General features: G+C 38.0%; 1 protein-coding gene across 2 annotated transcripts in view; it reads right to left on the bottom strand.

Annotated features, from left to right (window-relative positions):
* The window catches only part of TMEM144 (transmembrane protein 144), a 58,583-nt gene extending 53,498 nt beyond the window's left edge, over nt 1-5,085 (bottom strand). The window contains exon 1 of one of the 2 annotated variants that reach the window (XM_043902295.1): nt 5,029-5,085. The gene's annotated coding sequence lies outside the window, so the exon portion shown is untranslated. The remainder of the gene's footprint in view (nt 1-5,028) is intronic. The other variant, XM_043902296.1, reaches the window with a different exon arrangement.
* Between the last annotated feature and the right edge of the window lie 13,313 nt (nt 5,086-18,398).

Raw genomic sequence — 18,398 nt, 5'->3', positions numbered from 1 at the left:
TCTCACATGAGGAGAAAGAGAACTGCTGGTTCCCACTTGTATATTTGAATATTTTGCAGGTTGTCATGCCTGTCATCACAAGAAAGTTGAAGAACTATTCATAGCCCAGGGATTCCAGCTCGCTAAAAATGGAGATTTAATCATAAGATTATAGACTGTATCCCCTTCCCAATTCCATACTTTCCAGTTACAGTAGCAGTGGACTATAACTGAGAGCTGCAGGACACAGACACAGTTCCGGAAGGAGTTTCTAAGAAAACCTAAAGACAAAAGAGCAGGCAAAACAAATGGCATTAAAGGAAAGTGAAACCTCTGCTCAGCAAATATTAAACACAGCTTAATGTGGCCATTTTAACATAAAAGCTCACACTAAAGACTTGCTTATCTCAGTTCCTATTATCTGACACATTATGCCTGGCTTATAAAAAAAAATGCTGAAAGGTGAGCAGTCTGAAGAAATAGAGCAAGCATCAGAAGCAGACTTGAAATTGGTAGAGGTTTTGGAATTATCAGGGTGGGAACTTAAAATACTTATAATTAATATGCTAAGAGGTTTACTGGAGAAATTAGACAACATGCAAGAACAGATGTGTAACATATGCAGAGAAATAAAAAAACTCTTAAGAATCAAAAGAAAGTGTTAGAAAACAAAACACTGAAACAGAAATGAAGAACACTTTTCACAGTTGAGAAATAATCCATGAGTCTGAATATATGTCAATAGAAACATCTCAAATTTCAGTATAAAAACAGATTTTTTATTTTTTTATTTTTAATTTTTTTTCATTTATTTTTATTAGTTGGAGGCTAATTACTTTACAATATTGTAGTGGTTTTTGCCATACATTGACATGAATCAGCCATGGATTTACATGTGTTCCCCATCCCGATCCCCCCTCCTGCCTCCCTCCCCATCGGATCCCTCTGGGTCTTCCCAGAGCACCAGCCCTGAGAACTTGTCTCATGCATCCAACCTGGGCTGGTGATCTAAAAACAGATTTTTTTAAAAAAGGAACAATATTCAGGAACTATGAAAAATTACAAAAAAGTGTAAAATATAGGTAATGTGAATACCAAACAGAAAAGAAAGGATACGAATATTTGAAGTAATAGTGCCTGAGAATTTTCCAGAATTGATGCCAGATACCAAACCAGAGACTCACAAAGTTCAGAAAACACCAAATAGGATAAATACAAAATTATCTACATGTCAGTATATCATATTCAAATTGCAGAATGTCAGATAAAGAAAAAAAATACTGAAAGAAGCTGGAGGAGAAAATTACCTTACCTATGGCAAAGCAAGAATAGAATTACATCAGATATCTCTCTTCAGAAACCAGGCAAATGAGTGGAATGGAACATTTAGAATGCTGAAAGAAAAATCCACCAATGCATAATTCTGAATCCAGTTAATTAATTATCCTTCAAAAGAGAAGAGGAAATAGACTTTCTCAGACCTCCCCCCGCCAAAAAAAGGAGGGGGGAATCTTTCACTACTAGATATACCTTGGAAGAAATGTTAAAATAAGTTCTTCATAGACAAGAAAATAATATAATCAGAAACTTTGATCTACATGAAGAAAGGTAGAACACGAAAAAAGAATAAACAAAAGTAAAAATAAGATTTTTATTCTTAATTGATCTAATAGGTAACTTCAAAATAATAATAGCAACAATATATTTTATAGGGAAAGAGTGAAGGGACAAAGTAAGTGATTATATTGTTAATCCCACTCAGTTCAGTAGCTCGGTCATGTCGGACTATTTGCGACCCCATGAATCGCAGCTAACCAGGCCTCCCTGTCCATCACCAACTCCCGGAGTTTACCCAAACTCGTCCATCGAGTCGGTGATGATGCCATCCAGCCATCTCATCCTCTGTCGTCCCCTTCTCCTCTTGCCCTCAAACCCTCCCAGCATCAGGGTTTTTCCAATGCGTCAGCTCCTCGCATGAGGTGGCCAAAGTATTGGAGTTTCAGCTTCAGCATCAGGCCCTCCAATGAACACCCAGGACTGATCTCCCTTAGGATGGACTGGTTGGATCTCCTTGCAGTCCAAAGGACTCTCAAGAGTCTTCTCCAACACCACAGTTCAAAAGCATCAATTTTTCAGCGCTCAGCTTTCTTCACAGTCCAACTCTCACATCCATACATGACCACTGGAAAAACCATAGCCTTGACTGGATGGACCTTTGTTGGCAAAGTAATGTCTCTGCTTTTAAATATGCTATCTAGGTTGGTCATAACTTTCCTTCCAAGGAGTGAGCGTCTTTTAATTTCATGGCTACAGTCACCATCTGCAGTGATTTTGGAGCCCCAAAAAATAAAGACTGACACTGTTTCCACTGTTTCCCCATCTACTTCCCATGAAGTGATGGGACAAGATGCCATGATCTTAGTTTTCTGAATATTGAGCTTTAATCCAATTTTTAAATTCTCCTCTTTCACTTTCATCAAGAGGCTTTTCAGTTCCTCTGCACTTTCTGCCATAAGGGTTGTGTCATCTGCATATCTGAGGTTATTGCTATTTCTCCCGGCAATCTTGATTCCAGTTGTGTTTCTTCCAGTCCAGCGTTTCTCATGATGTACTCTGTGTATAAGTTAAATAAGCAGGGGAACAATATACAGCCTTGACGTACTCCTTTTCCTATTTGGAACCAGTCTGTTGGTCCATGTCCAGTTCTAACTGTTGCTTCCTGACCTGCATACAGGTTTCTCAAGAGGCAGGTCAGGTGGTCTGGTATTCCCATCTCTTTCAGAATTTTCCACAGGTTATTGTGATCCACACAGTCAAAGGCTTTGGCATAGTCAATATTTAAGCAGAAATAGATGTTTTTCTGGAACTCTCTTGCTTTTTTGATGATCCAGCGAATATTGGCAATTTGATCTCTGGTTCCTCTGCCTTTTCTAAAACCACCTTGAACATCTGGAGGTTCTCGGTTCGCGTATTGCTGAAGCCTGGCTTGGAAAATTTTGAGCATTACTTTACTAGCGTGTGAGATGAATGCAATTGTGCTGTAGTTTGAGCATTCTTTGGGATTGCCTTTCTTTGGGATTGGAATGAAAACTGACCTTTTCCAGTCCTGTGGCCACTGCTGAGTTTTCCAAATTTGCTGGCATATTGAGTGCAGCACCTTCAGAGCACCATCTTTCAGGATTTGAAATAGCTCAACTGGAATTCCATCACCTCCACTAGCTTTGTTCGTAGTGATGCTTTCTAAGGCCCACTTGACTTCACACTCCAGGATGTCTGGCTCTAGGTGAATGATCACACCATCGTGATTATCTGGGTCATGAAGATCTTTTTTGTACAGTTCTTCTGTGTATTCTTGCCACCTCTTCTTAACATCTTCTGCTTCTGTTAGGTCCATACCATTTCTGTCCTTTATCGAACCCATCTTTGCATGGAATGTTCCCTTGATATCTCTAATTTTCTTGAAGAGCTCTCTAGTCTTCCCCATTGTTTTTTTCCTCTATTTCTTTGCATTGATCACTGAGGAAGGCTTTCTTATGTCTCTTAGCTATTCTTTGGAACTCTGCATTCAAATGGGAATGTTTCCTTTTCTCCTTTGCTTTTTGCTTCTCTTCTTTTCACAGCTATTTTTAAGGCCTCCTCAGACAACCATTTTGCCTTGGTTGTAGGTAAAAAAAAAAAAAAAATTATATATATATATATATATATATATATATATATATATATATATATCCCCTGTAGGTTAATGATTATTCAAGAAACCAAGTTTGCTAAACCGCAAGACCAACCATATTTGCTTAGCAATAAAGCCATGCAGTAGAAGCATAAGACATGCCCCAAAACAATAAAGTAATGGTGCATGAGAACCGTAGACTGACCAATGTGCTCAGTAAGTTAATGATTTCTGTGACACGCTGTCTTCACACATACAAAACAATAATTTCCAAAACTTGACCATGTAGGGACAAGGAAACTCCCTGCTCAACCTGGAGGAGGAACTGCCTACTCAAGAGAGACAAATAAGGTCTTCTTCTCCCTCTCCACTTTTCCTTTGATTATAAAACTGTAGCCCATAGGTTCTCAGAGCAAAGCATTTCTTGCCCACCTGCTTGTAAGCCTCACAAGCATCCTATTCTAATACATCACTTCTTACCTACCACTTTGCTCTCATTGAATTCTTTACACTGAAACATAAAGGACTATGGTAACAAAGTTCTTTGGAGCACTCCTGAAATGACACTTAAAGACTTCCCATTTGATTATTATAGCTTATGGGTAAGTGAAATGAATGACAGAGTGTTATAAGAGATAAGAAGGAGGAGCTGGAAATAGTTTATAATAAAGAAATTGCATTACCCGTGAAGAGGTATAGTGTTATTTGAAAGTGGTTTTAGATTAGTTATAATTGTGCTGTATACTCAGACAATTCTTAAAATAACTGTGCAGAAAGTATAATTAATATGCTAAGAGAGGAGAGAAGATGGAATAAATCACATAAATCGTTACGGACCTCCAGGTGGCACTAGTGGTAAAGAACCCACTTGCCAATGCAGGAGTCTTAAGAGATGTGGGTTCAGTCCTTGGATCAGGAAGATCCCCTGGAGGAGGAAATGGTAACCTACTTTTATGAAAAGCATAATTAATATGCTAAGAGAGGAGAGAAAATGGAATCACATAAATCTTTAATTAAAACTAAAAAAAAAGCAGAAAGGGGGAGGGAAGAAAAAATAAAAGCAGAAAGGCAATAAGCAGAAAAAAGTTTATGGTAGATATTAATCTACCTCTATCAATAATCACTTTAAATGTGAGTTGTTTAAGTACACCAACAAAAAAATAAAGACTGGCAGAGTGAATAAAATATAGGACTCAATTACATACATGTTGTTTATAAGAAACCGACTTTAATTATAAAGACACAAATGAAAAAGGATAAAGATACACCATGGTAACACTGATCAGAAGAAAGTTGGATTAACCATTTTAATTTCTGACAAAACTGACTTCAGAACAAGGAAAATTTTAAGGATACATAATGATAAAGGGTCAACTCACCAAGATGACATGACAATCCTGTGTCTGCATCTCATAGTACAGCACTGAAGTATATGAGGCAAAGCCAGATAAAACTGCAGGGAGAAAGAGACTTAAATGCACTATTATAGGTGGAGTCTTCAGCAACCCTCTATTGGTAATTGACAGATTCAGCAGGCATAAAATCAATGAGGATATAGTTGAATTGAATGCTGCCATCATCATCTGGGTCTAACTGTCAGTTGTATATTCCACTCAATCAGAGGAGATGATGCATAAAACACTAACCTTATACAGAAAGTTCTTCAAGCTCACATAAAACATTAACCAGAATAGGCTACATTCTAGGCTGTACAGAACATCTCAACACATTTAAAAGAATAAGTATCACACAAAGTATTGAGAAAGTTAAAGCTTAAGGCCCTTTAAGGAGGAGGTGAACATTCTTGCTCATAAGTATAAGGAAAATTCCTTAAGCCTTGTGCAACAAGGTATCTTCCCCGAGAACTGGCCTTTCTTTAGGTCTGGAACTAATGATCACACAATACAATGTCTTATTCATGGAAATGGTTTTTTATGTTAATGATTATAATTGTAACAGATCTTGCCTGGGAACCTGTTTCTTGATACTTGTATCCCTGATTACATAGCAATAGTATATCTCACCCAGAGAGGTTGCCCAGAACTGTTCTTTCTGGCTAATTTTGTGCCAAAGTTATCTTAGGATGTATACCTTGGGAAAAGGTCTGGTGGAACTCTTACAACCTTGAAGTATTCTTTTTATCTATTATCAGCAGCTAGTTGAGAAGTATATAAGGTCGCGCTTTAATTAGTGAGGCAGTTTTACCCCCTTCTGATGTCTATGTCAGAAGCATTCTCTGTCCCGTCACTTTAAATAAAATTTTGCACACAAAGCTCTGAGTGACTGAGACCTGTCTTTGGTCCCAGAGTTAAATCTTCTCTTTCAGAGACCATGAATCCAGCAGCACCATTCACTGTAAGCTATCAGTACACTGTCAGAGCACAACAAAATTAAGTGACAAATAAATATGGAAAATACACAACACATTTCTAAATAACTCATGGATCAAAGAAGTGCTCTCAAAAGAAAATTTATTTCAAGCTGAATGAAAATACTGCTTATCAAGCTTATGGGATGCAGTGAAAGCAATATATAGAGGAAAATTTATGGCACCTAATACATACATTAGAAAAGAAACATCTAAACTCAACAATCTAAGTTTCCATAAGAGGAAACTAGAAACAGAAGAGTGAAATAGGTGCAAAGTAAGAAGAATAAAAAAAACCAGAAATCAATGAAATTGAAAACAGGAAAACATTAGAGAAAATAAAGGTAATAACTATTTATTTGAAAAGATAAAATATATAAATCTCTAGCTTAGGCTAACTAAAGAAAAAAAATGCACAAATCACTCTTCCTAGAAATGAAAGTGAAGACATCACTACTTACCACAGGGATGTTAAAAGGATAATAAAGAAATGTTATAAACAGTCCTATGGCCATACATTTGATAACCTAGGTTAAATGGACCAATCCATAAAAAGACATAATTGCCAAAACTCAACTAAAGAGAAGTACACAGTTTGCTTCAGAAATGTTATGCAAAGAAACTGAATCAGTAATAACCTTTCCAAGCAGAAAGCACCAAGCCCAGATAAGTTCACAGGTGAATTCTACCAACATTTAAGGAAGAAATGTGTACCTATTATCTATACTCTTTCAGAAAATAGAAACAGAAAAACACTTCCTAACTCATTCTATGAGGCTAGCACTACCCTAATAATAAAACCAAATAATCACAAGCAAACTACAGACCAGTATCATTCATGACTATATATGAGAAGATTGACAGTAAAACATTAGCAATTAGAAGCCAACAATATTATAAAAAGAATTATACCCAATGTCCAAGTGAGACTTATTGCAAGTGTGCAAGAATGATTCAATATTAAAAAACCAATTAATATAATGCATCATATTAACAAATTTTAAAAAAATTGCATGATCACATCAATAGATACAGGAGAACCATTTGACAAAATCCAATACCCATTCCTAAGGAAAATACTCAGTAAACCAGAAATTGAGGAAGAGGAACTTCCCCAGTTTGATAAAGAACATCATTAAAAACCTACAGTTATGATCGTACTTCACAGTGAGAGACTAGGGGCTTTCCCACTGAGATCAGGAACAAGATAAGGATAGCTCCTCTCACAACTGCTTTTCAACATTGTGATAGAAGTACTCGCTAAAGCAATAAGACAAGAAAAAAATAAAAGATACACAGATTGGAAAGGAAATAATACAACTGTCTTTATTCATGCATGATTTGATTTTGTATGTAGAAAAGCCCAAAGGATTACAAGAAGAACTCCTGGAACAAGTAAGCAATTATAGCAAGGTTGCCAGATACAAGATTAGTATATATGTCAATTGTTTTCTATATGCCAGCAACAGTCAGTATAATTTGAAGTTAAAAGTACTATACCATTTACATTATCACTAAAACAAATACTTAGTATAAATATAACAATATATATATACATAAGCCCTATATGAGGAGAAGTAAAAAATAATTTTGAACAAAATTGAAGAACTAAAGAAATGGAGAAATATTCCATGTTCATGGATAGAGAAAGTATTATTACGATGTCACTCTTCTCAAGTGGATCTGTAGGTTGAAAGCTATCCAAATAAACATCCTAAAAACTTATTCTGTGAATATTGATGAATTGATTCTAAAGTTTATACAGAAAGAGGAAAGACCCAGAATTGCCAACAAAGTACTGAAGATAGCAAAGAAAAATGATAATACCAAGTTTCAAGACTTACTGGAAAGTACAATAATCAAGATAATGTGGTATTAGTGAAAGAATAGACACATAGATCCATGGAACAGAATAACGAGCCCCAAACAGACCCATATGTAGAGAGTCAATTATTTTTTATAAAGAAACTGGTAGAGAAAGAATAGTCCTTTCAAGAAATGGTGCTGAAACAGCTAGACATCCATGTGCAAAACTAAGTTAGCTGCAGACCTTATAATTTTTACAAAATTTTAAGACAAATCATATACCTAAATGTAAAATATGAAACTTAAAAACTTGTAAAAGATAGCATAGGAGAAAATCTAACTGACACTAAGTCTAGTGATGAGCTTTTATGTGCAATGCTAAAACCACAATGAATAAAAGAAACAATTAATTGAACTTATTAAAATTAAAAATAGTGCTCTGTGAAAGATGTTAAGAGAATGAAAAGACAGTCCTAATATGGGAGAAAATATCTGTGAAATACATGTCAGACAAAAAACTTGTATCCAAAAATATACAAAAAAACTCTTAAAATTCAATAGTAAGAAAGTCAGCAACACGTTAAAAAGTGGACTCAAGATCTGAACAGATAGTTCATTAAAGATTTTAAAATAGCAAATAATTATATAAAATGATGCTTAATATCATATGTTACTAGGAAGTTGCAAGTTAAAATATTTGAAAGTTACATCACACTTTTAATCACTATACACCTACTAAGATGGTTCAAATCCAAAAATCTGACAGTAGCAAATTATGAAAATGTCTTAGAACAAGAAGAACTCTCATTCATTACAAGTAGGACTGCAGAATGGTGTGGTTACTCTGAAAGACAGGTAGGTGGTTTCTTACAAAGAAAAGCAGTCTTACCATAAAATTTGGTAAACATTCTTCTAGGTATTCATACAAAAGTATTGATACTTATACTTAATCTTTCTAGCAGCCTTATTCATAATTGCTAAAAATTGTTAAGCAACCAAGATGTCTATCAATAGGTGAGTGGGTAAGCAAACTGTGGTACATCCATACAGTAGAATGTTATTTACTAATATAAAGAAAGAAACTATCAAGCCACAACAAAAACATGGAGAAACTTTAAATGCATATTTTTAAGTCAAAGAAGCCAATCTGAAAGGGCTCCACACTATATGATTCTAACTATACGATGTTCTTGACAAAACAAAACTATGGAGATATTAATACTAAAAAGACCAGTAGTTGTGAGACGTTCAAGGGGAGGAGGGGAGTGATGGTGGGGGATTAAGGAGAGTGAAACTGTCTGAATGATAATGTAATGGTGGGTACTTGATATAATACATTTGTTGGAATCCATAAAACTGAACAGTGTAAAATGTAACCTCTAACCAAACAACAGACTTTATTTCATAAAAATGTTTCAATATTGGTTCATCAATTATATCAAAGGTACCAAACTAATGCAAGATGTTATTAACAGGGGAACTGTAATAGAGGAGGGGTGAGGTATATGGGAACTCTATCCTGTATGCTTAAATTTTTCTGTAAATCTAGAGCTGTTCTAAAAATAAATTTGGAGGGGGAAGGATAAATAGGAGTTTGGGACTAACATGCTCAGTTCAGTTCAGCCAGTTCAGTCACTCAGTCCTGTTCAACTCTTTGCGATCCCATGGACTGCAGCATTCCAGACCTCCCTGTCCATCACCAACTCCCAGAGTTTACTCAAACTCATGTCCATTGAGTTGGTGATGCCATCCAACCACCTCATTCTCTGTCATCCCTTTCTCCTCCTGCCCTCAATCTTTCCCAACATCAGAGTCTTTTCAAATGAGTCAGTTCTTCGCATCAGGTGGCCAGAGTATTAGAGCTTCAACCTTAACATCAGTCCTTCCAATGAGTATTCAGGACTGATTTCCTTTAGGATTGACTGGTTGGATCTCCTTTCTGTCCAAAGGACACTCAAGAGTCTTCTCCAACACCACAGTTCAAAAGCACCAATTCTTCAGTGCTAAGCTTTCTTTATAGTCCAACTCTCACACCCATACATGACTACTGGAAAAACCATAGCCTTGATTAGATGGACTTTTGTTGGCAAAGTAATGTCGCTGCTTTTTAATAAGCTGTCTAGGTTGGTCATAACTTTTCTTCCAAGGAGTAAGCATCTTTTAATTTCATGGCTGAAGTCACCATCTGCTGTGATTTTGGAGCCCAAAAAAAAAGTTTCTCAGTTTCCCCATCTATTTGCCATGAAGCAATGGGATCAGATGCCATGATCTTAGTTTTCTGAATGTTGAGCTTTAAGCCAACTTTTAAACTCTCTTCTTTCACCTTCATCAAGAGGCTCTTTGGTTCTTCTTCACTTTCTGCCATAAGGGTGGTGTCATTTGCATATCTGGGGTTATTGATATTTCTCCCAGCAATCTTGATTCCAGATTGTGCTTCATCCAGCCCAGTGTTTCTCATGATGTACTCTGCATATAAGTTAAATAAACAGGGTGACAATATACAGCCTTGACATACTCCTTTCCTGTTTGCAGCCAGTTTGTTATTCCATGTCCAGTTCTAACTGTTGCTTCCTGACCTGCATACAGATTTCTCAAGAGGCATACCAGGTGGTCTGATATTCCCTTCTCTTGAAGAATTTTCCACAGTTTGTTGTGATCCACACAGTCAAAGGATTTGGCATAGTCAATAAAGCAGAAGTAGATGCTTTTTTGAAACTCTCTTGCCATTTTGATGTTGGCAATTTGATCTCTGGTTCCTCTGCCTTTGCTAAATCCAGCTTGAACATCTGGAAGTTCACAGTTAACGTACTGTTGAAGCCTGGCTTGGAGAATTTTGAACATTACTTTACTAGTGTGTGAGATGAGTGCAATTGTGTGGTTGTTTGAGCATTCTTTGGCATTGCCTTTTTTGGGATTGAAGTTAAAACTGACCTTTTCCAGTCCTGTGTCCACTGCTGAGTTTTCCAAATTTGCTGGCATATTGAGTGCAGCACTTTTGAAGCATGATTTTTTAGGATTTGAAACAGCTCAACTGAAATTCCATCACCCCCACTAGCTTTGTTCATAGCGATGCTTCCTAAGGCCCACTTGCCTTCACATTCCAGGATGTCTGGCTCTAGGTGAGTGATCACACCATTGTGATTATCTGGGTCATGAAGATCTTTTTTGTACAGTTCTTCTGTGTATTCTTGCCACCTCTTCTTAATATCTTCTGCTTCTGTTAGGTCCATACCATTTTTGTCCTTTATCGAACCCATCTTTGCATGAAATGTTCCCCTGGTAGTTCTAATTTTCTTGAAGAGATCTCTAGTCTTTCCCATTCAACTGTTTCCCTCCACTTCTTTGCACTGATCACTGAGGAAGCCTTTCTTATCTCTCCTTGCTATTCTTTGGAACTCTGCATTCAAATGGGTGGATCTTTCCTTTTCTCCTTTGCTTTTTGCTTCTCTTCTTTTTATAGCTATTTGTAAGGCCTCCTCAGACAGCCATTTTGCTGTTTTGCAATTCTTTTTCTTGGGGATGGTCTTGATCCCTGTCTCCTATACAATGTCATGAACCTCTGTCCATAGTTCATCAGGCACTCTGTCTATCAGATCTAATCCCTCGAATCTATTTCTCATTTCCACTGTATAACCGTAAGGGATTTGATTTAGATCATACCTGAATGGCCTAGTGGTTTTCCCTACTTCCTTCAATTTAAGTCTGAATTTGACAATAAGGAGTTCATAATCTGAGCCACAGCCAGCTCCCAGTCTTGTTTTTGCTGACTGTATAGAGCTTTTTCAACATGTACACACTACTATATATAAGATAGATAAACAACAAGGACCTACTGTATAGCTCAGGAAACTATTTTAAGTACCTTGTAAAAATCTATAACAAAATAATCTATACATGTATGTATGTGTATGTGTGTGTATAACTGATTCATTTTGCTGTGTACTTGAAACACTGTAAATCAACTATTTACAATGATTGAAGGCAGAAAGAGAAGAGGGGGACAGAGGATGAGATGATTGCATGGCATCACCGATTCAACTGACATGAACTTGGGCAAACTCTGGAAGATGGTGAGGGACAGGGAAGCCTGGCATGCTGCAGTCCGTAGCATCACAAAGGGTTGGACATGGCTTGGCAACTGAACAACAAAATCAACTATATTTCAGTAACAAAGTAAATAAAAAGTAAAACCTACGGAAGTATTAAGTCTGTGATTATTTTGTGAAAGTTAACACTATTTCGTATGCTAGTTAAAGTATATCAACTACATACATATGAGAAGATATAGATAGATAGATATGCTTTTTAATTTGATTATCTTTTTAGACCATTCACTGAATATAAGAAACAAGTTTATAAAGTGAAACATATACTGAGAAGTACCACTTTATCCTTTCCCTTAGAATAAAAACCAATTACTTCCCATTTTGATCTCTGAACACCTGTTTATTATTTGATGGCTCTTCTGGATAAGTACGGATGTAAGACCTAGGCTTCCTTTCTCTTTCCCATAGTTGCTAAATGATCTTCTCGGATATAATATGTGCTATCCTTATCCCAAATTTAGATTCTAGACAGAATGAAGAACTGTGAATTGCAGAAAAATCCTGTTTATTCACTAGATAGTGAAATAATTCACTTCAGTGTTGAAAAGAACTCTTCCTGGGTTCTTTGCAAAGGAAGACATCAATTTAAAACAAATAATTTTCAAGAAGAGTTTTGTTATATCATGAAAGCAAACAAAAATTTCCAAGAATAATGTGACACTAGAAAAATATGCTGTGGGCATTGATGATGCAAAATGTTAAAAATAAATGTTCCTTCCCCAATCCAAAGCTTATTTATCATGTAAACAATTTCACAATAAAGTTTAGTTCAAAGAAAAATAATTACATTTTATTGAGTTTTTAAATTGGGTTCACAAAAGAGTTAGATCTTTATTCTTGAAAAAGTTCACTATAATAAACTGAACCAGTTAGTTTTAATCACCTATTTTGAGTTTAGGAGAGAACTAACACTATTTATTTGCTTTTATTTATTTATATTAATTTTATGAAGTCTTGGAGGCAGTGTAGAATGAGAACATAATAGGAATGAAATATAAAAAACAGAGAACTTGTAAATGAGAGAAGAAAATCAAGATGAAATGAAACAAAAGGTACAGATTCTAAGAACCCATATATTTGTTATGCAAACTAGTAGTAAATTTTAGAGGCATCTTTATAAAGTGGAAGCCAATCACAAAAGCCTATATTTGAGGCATTTTTAAAGTATTATTTTTTTAAATCTTTTGACCATGCTGAGAGGAACATGTCATCTTAGTTCCCTGACCAGGCATCAGGTTGACTCCATGACCCAGAGTCTTAACCACTGGACCACCAGAGACATCTCCTTAAGTTAATGTTGATTGGATATCCATGCATCCTTGACACTCATGTATTCATCTGAGAAATCTTTATGGAGGACCCACAATAAACTGGAGTGTGTATCCGAATTGGGAAGAGACAACAATCCATGCACCAACTCAGCTCTCAGCTACCCAGTGCAGAGGTATCATCTATAACAAAAGTGAAAGTGAAGTCGCTCAGTTGTGTCCGACTCTTTGTGACCCCATAGACTGTAGCCTACCAGGCTCCTGCATCCATCGAATTTTCCAGGCAAGAGTACTGGAGTGGGTTGCCATTTCCTTCTCCAGGGGATCTACCTGACCCAGGGATCGAACCCAGGTCTCCTGCATTGCAGGCAGACGCTTTACCATCTGAGCCACCAGGGAAGCCCGTCGTACATAATATATGAGGTCTATTAAACAGTAATGTGTGTGAAGGAAAAACTAAAGGAAAGAGAAAGAAGAATGTTTGTGGGTGTAGGTATATGTGGGGAGCTGGGTTTCTGGAAAGGTCGTCAGGGAAGGCCTCCCTGGGAGTGGAACACTGAGGGATGGCCTAGCAGGGGGAGAGGGGAGGGAACAGTGATGCCCTGATGCTCCTGAGGAAGGCAACGGGGTCCCTGTGGGTGGGCCTGGGGTGGTGAGAAGAGGGTGGGGCCAGGTAGGAAATAGGAGGCAAGCAGGATAGGAAGGGGGCTTCCCAGGTGGCACTAGTGGTAAAGAACCTGCCTGCCAGTGAAAGAGATGTAAGAGATGTGGGTTAAATCCCTGAGTAGAGAAGATCCCCTGGAAGAGGGCATGAACCCCTCTCCAGTATTCTTGCCTGGAGAATCCTATGGACAGAGAAGCCTGGCAGGCTATGGTCCATAAGGTTGAAAAGAGTTGGATTCAGTGAAGTGACTTGGCACACAGGCAGGAGAGGAGGGTCCTTGTGGGGTCTCCAGAGGACTCTGCTTTTCCTCTGGGGAAGGTGGGGAGAAGTTCAAGTCCTGTGATCACAGAAGATGTATTAGTTATTTATTGCTGCATAACAAATTGTCCCAAATACATTATCTTGGGGAATATTAGACAATTTGTCCTCTCTCACAGTTTCTGTGGGCCAGGAATTCAGGAACATCTTGGGTAGGGTTCTCACTCAGAGTCTCTCCTGAAGCTGCATGGAGACACTGGCTATGGTTCCTGGCATCTGAAGATGTGGATGGGCCCCGAGACTCCACCTCCGAGGAGGCTTGCTCATGGGATGGGCACACTGGCTGTCTCTCGGGGGAGACCTCAGTTTCTCTTCATGGGCCTCATCAGAGGACTGCTTGAGTGTCCTCATGGCAGTGTGGCATCCCCAGGGTGAGAACTCCAAGAGGGTGGAAGACCCACTGTCCTCTATGACCTCGCATCTGAGGTCACACAACGGGGCATCTGCAGAATTCTGTTGATCACATACTTCAGCCCTGACTCCGTGTGAGAAGGAACTGCTTCATAGTGTGGGTACCAAGGGCTGAGGTTCATCAGGGGCTGTCTTGGAGGTGGATGACCAGGGAAAAGAAAGGAGGGAATTCCTGGAACAATATCCTCCCAAGCAATGGAATCTAGTGCAAAGGAGAGAATAGGAACATCCCGACCAGCGACAGCATACAGGTGCAGCTGCAAGAGGTTGGGAAGACGTGCTATTTTTGTTGTTATTGTTGTTGTTCTACTTCTGATTTTTTCCTACTTTTCAGTGAAGTAGAAAACAAGGTCATACGTCAAGAATGAGGACTGGGAAGGAGGTTTTGGAAATTCATCAGTATTTCAAGTTTTCCAGTATCTCTCAAGCAATGCAGTGGTTGTTGTCACTAAGCATTGCCTGGTCATATTGCTAAGCAGGAAAGAAAAACACCTTTTTGGATCATTGTTGTATTATATGAGGCGCGGCCTGGGTTTGGGGAAAGTAAAAGAAAAACCAAGAAGTTTAGTCATTGGTTTTTGTTTTTCATTTTAAGTACAGTGATTTTCTTCCTTTGATCTCAAGAATTTTCTGTTATATAGCATGGAAACTTTTAAGTTATAAACATCCTTTGGTTTGCAATTAGATTATTTTGTTACTCCTGCTTACAGAATGGAATAAAACACAGATAATTAAAAGTAGATATTTGAAATATAAGACACATTCTTTTCCTTACCTGTTCAGCCTAAGACCACCAGAGATAAACCTGTGGACTACCAAAGTCAGGTACACTGACTCATTGCCATGTGGGGACATTTCACGAGAGAAAAAGAGAGAGTAATGATGGGATTTTGCAAGAATGGCATTTAGGTGTAATGTAAATGAAGCAGTATCTTTTTTTTTTTTCCTTTGACCGTGCTGTGTAGCATATGGGATCTTAGTTCCCCAAACAGGAATCAAATCTGAGACCCATTCAATGGAAGCATAGAGTGGCTTCCAGGGAATTCCTGAAGCACTGTTTTGATAGTCTCCAAGCAAAGTCGGACGGTGCGTAAAGGGGTCACCATCAGTTATGGCCTGTGAAATGGACCTGTGGTTCTGTTCCTTGGAAACGAAGTTAAGAGAGATGTCAAATGCTATGTCCAAGATTGCCGTGCAAAACTCTGCATATGGACCACAAGTCAAGGCTACTACCCCGTGATGCAATGACTAAACTCCTTCAGACCAGACTTGGATATTTCATCTTACTGAAATAATTTCAAAAAGAAATGTTCCTGATAGTCCATGATTTCAGAAAGTAAGATTTTTCAGTATTAAATTCATGGCCACTCCAAGAATTGCATTGCTATGACACTTTATGGCTGTAGTGTGTATTTGGAAGAATTACCATTTTCTGATAAATTTGCACCTGGCTTTACCTGAAGTTCAGAACCCAGATTGGTGAATTGTAAGGAAGATGCTTATTCTTAGTCAAAGTAAATTTTTACTTTTCTCCAGAGGATCTTTCTGTCCCAGGGATCGAACCCAGGTCTCCTGCATTGCAGGCAGATTCTTTACTGTCTGAGCAGCCAGGGGAGCCCTATATTCTGTATTATTATAATTTACTAAATCTAAAAATCTTTTTTTTGATGGTTAAATGTAGTTTAATGATGTAAAAAAATGGCAGTAACCTATATGTTCAGCAATAGAAAAAGGTTAAGTAATTTTATATCTATGTTATGAAATATTACACAGCCATTAAAACTTTATGTGCCTCACTTCTACTATATATAAAGAGGTTATCTCATTAGGTTGTTGCACAGATTAAATGAATTATTATGTGTAAAGTAAAGCTCAAAATCTTGGTGCAAATGTCATTCTCCCTTCCTGGGTACTCTTGGTCAAGACACTTAAAGAGTTTGTACCTCATATTTTTAATCTGAAATATAAGGAGGTTGAAGAAATTCCTTGCCAGTGGTTTATGAAATTAGACCCCTTTTATGTTTAATACTGATGTTACGATGCCTCCAGCAGTGTGTTTATAAGACCTCAGCATCTGAGTTCCCACACCATCGCTCAGCACCTGCCAGTCCCTCAAAGGAGGCCTCCCAGGTGATCACAGTGCCCATGTGACACTTTCATCTTCTTTTCTTGTTCAGTTTCCCCAGGCTAACAGCTACCAGCATCCAGTTGTCTGGGGAAGACCTGCAGTGTCTGTGACGGATGGGATGGGCACCACACCCCTGCTCCCATAGCTGCAGCTCCCCAGGCATGGGACACTGTTGGTTCAAGAAGCTCAGAGGAAGCCCCTCCTCTCAGGACGTCCCCTGGGCCTTGAAGCAGTTCTGCTCCACCTCATTCACCTGGCTGAGCCGCTTCTGCCTTCTGGGCCTCATCACCTGCCAACAATCCTCAATGCTTTGAACAAGTAAGCAAATGAAACAAAATCAAAGAAACAAATCAACCGATAATAACAATAATGATAAAGAAAGGATGTCTATATTCTCAGAGATCCAGCTCATTCTACCTTGCGTGGTGACTGATCAAACCTCAACATCTAACTTCAGCCTACAGATCACCTCATCTTTGTCAGAAGAAAAGGACTTGCCTTAAGTGTGTGTAGTCAAAGGGCTGGTCTGCTGATCTTTCTAAACACATGGTAATAGCATGGTCCAGGTAATTTAAACTCTCTGTGTTTGGAGATCAAAGTCTTCTCCTAGTATCACATTTAATTAAAAGTTTTATTTTATTTATTTATTTATTTAACTATTTTTTATTGAATATAATTGGCATACAACATTATGCTGGTTTTAGGTGTATAACATAATGATTTGACATTTGCATACCTTATAAAATGAGCATCATGATAAATCTAGTAACAGTCTGCCCACATAAAAAATATATTACAATATTGTTGACCATAATCCTTATGCTTTATATTGCATTCTTGTGACTTATTTCTTATATAAGTGGAGGTCACATTTAATTAAAAGTTTTAAATTGATTTTACTCATCAAAAATATAAAGTTTGCTGAGTCCAATCTTATCTGGGATAAAGTAATCTTTTACTGCCTGCCGGTGAACCCACATGGGCTCTTTTTGCTTGCTTGTCAGGGTGAATGTATTTTTTTTTATGTTTATTTATTTATTTGGCTGTATCAGGTCTTAGTTGCAGCACTCAGGATCTTCGCTGGGTCATGCAGGATCTTTTGTTGTGGAGTACGAGCTTTCTAGTTGTGACTTGCAGGCTTTAGTTGCCCCTCGGGATGTTGGTTCCCAGACCAAGGATCAAACCTGGTTCCCCTGCATTGCAAGGTAAATTCTTAACCACTGGACCACCAGCAAAGTCCTGTGTGACTGTAATTTTTCCTCAACACTGTTTCCAGTTGATGAATTCACAGGATGAGAGGGAGGTAACACAATACCTGTGGTGGAAAGACATGGGAGCAAGGTCATAGGGCAGCTGATGAGAACTGGTAGTGGGGTGGGGGAGGCAGAAATGGAGTCAGATACGGAGGCAGGAGAGAAGGTCACTAAAGGGGCCCTAAAAGGAAACCTTCTGGATGGTGGATAATTACATTAATGCTAACTAATAATTACTGAGCGTTTACTATAGGTGTTTACAATAGACCCTTCTCTTCATTATCGTGTTCAATTCTTAGACCAACTGGGTGATGCCATTACTACCTCCGTTTGATGGTGAGGACGCTGAGCAAAGTTTGAAAAGTGACCTCAGATTCACACAGAGCATCAGTAGCAGTGCTAGTTCTCAAGTCAAAATCTCTCTGAT

Source organism: Cervus elaphus, chromosome 5, assembly GCF_910594005.1.
Source record: "Cervus elaphus chromosome 5, mCerEla1.1, whole genome shotgun sequence".
Lineage (NCBI taxonomy): Eukaryota > Metazoa > Chordata > Mammalia > Artiodactyla > Cervidae > Cervus > Cervus elaphus.
Note: the sequence above shows the minus strand (reverse complement) of the source record. Positions and strands in the feature narration are given on the sequence as shown.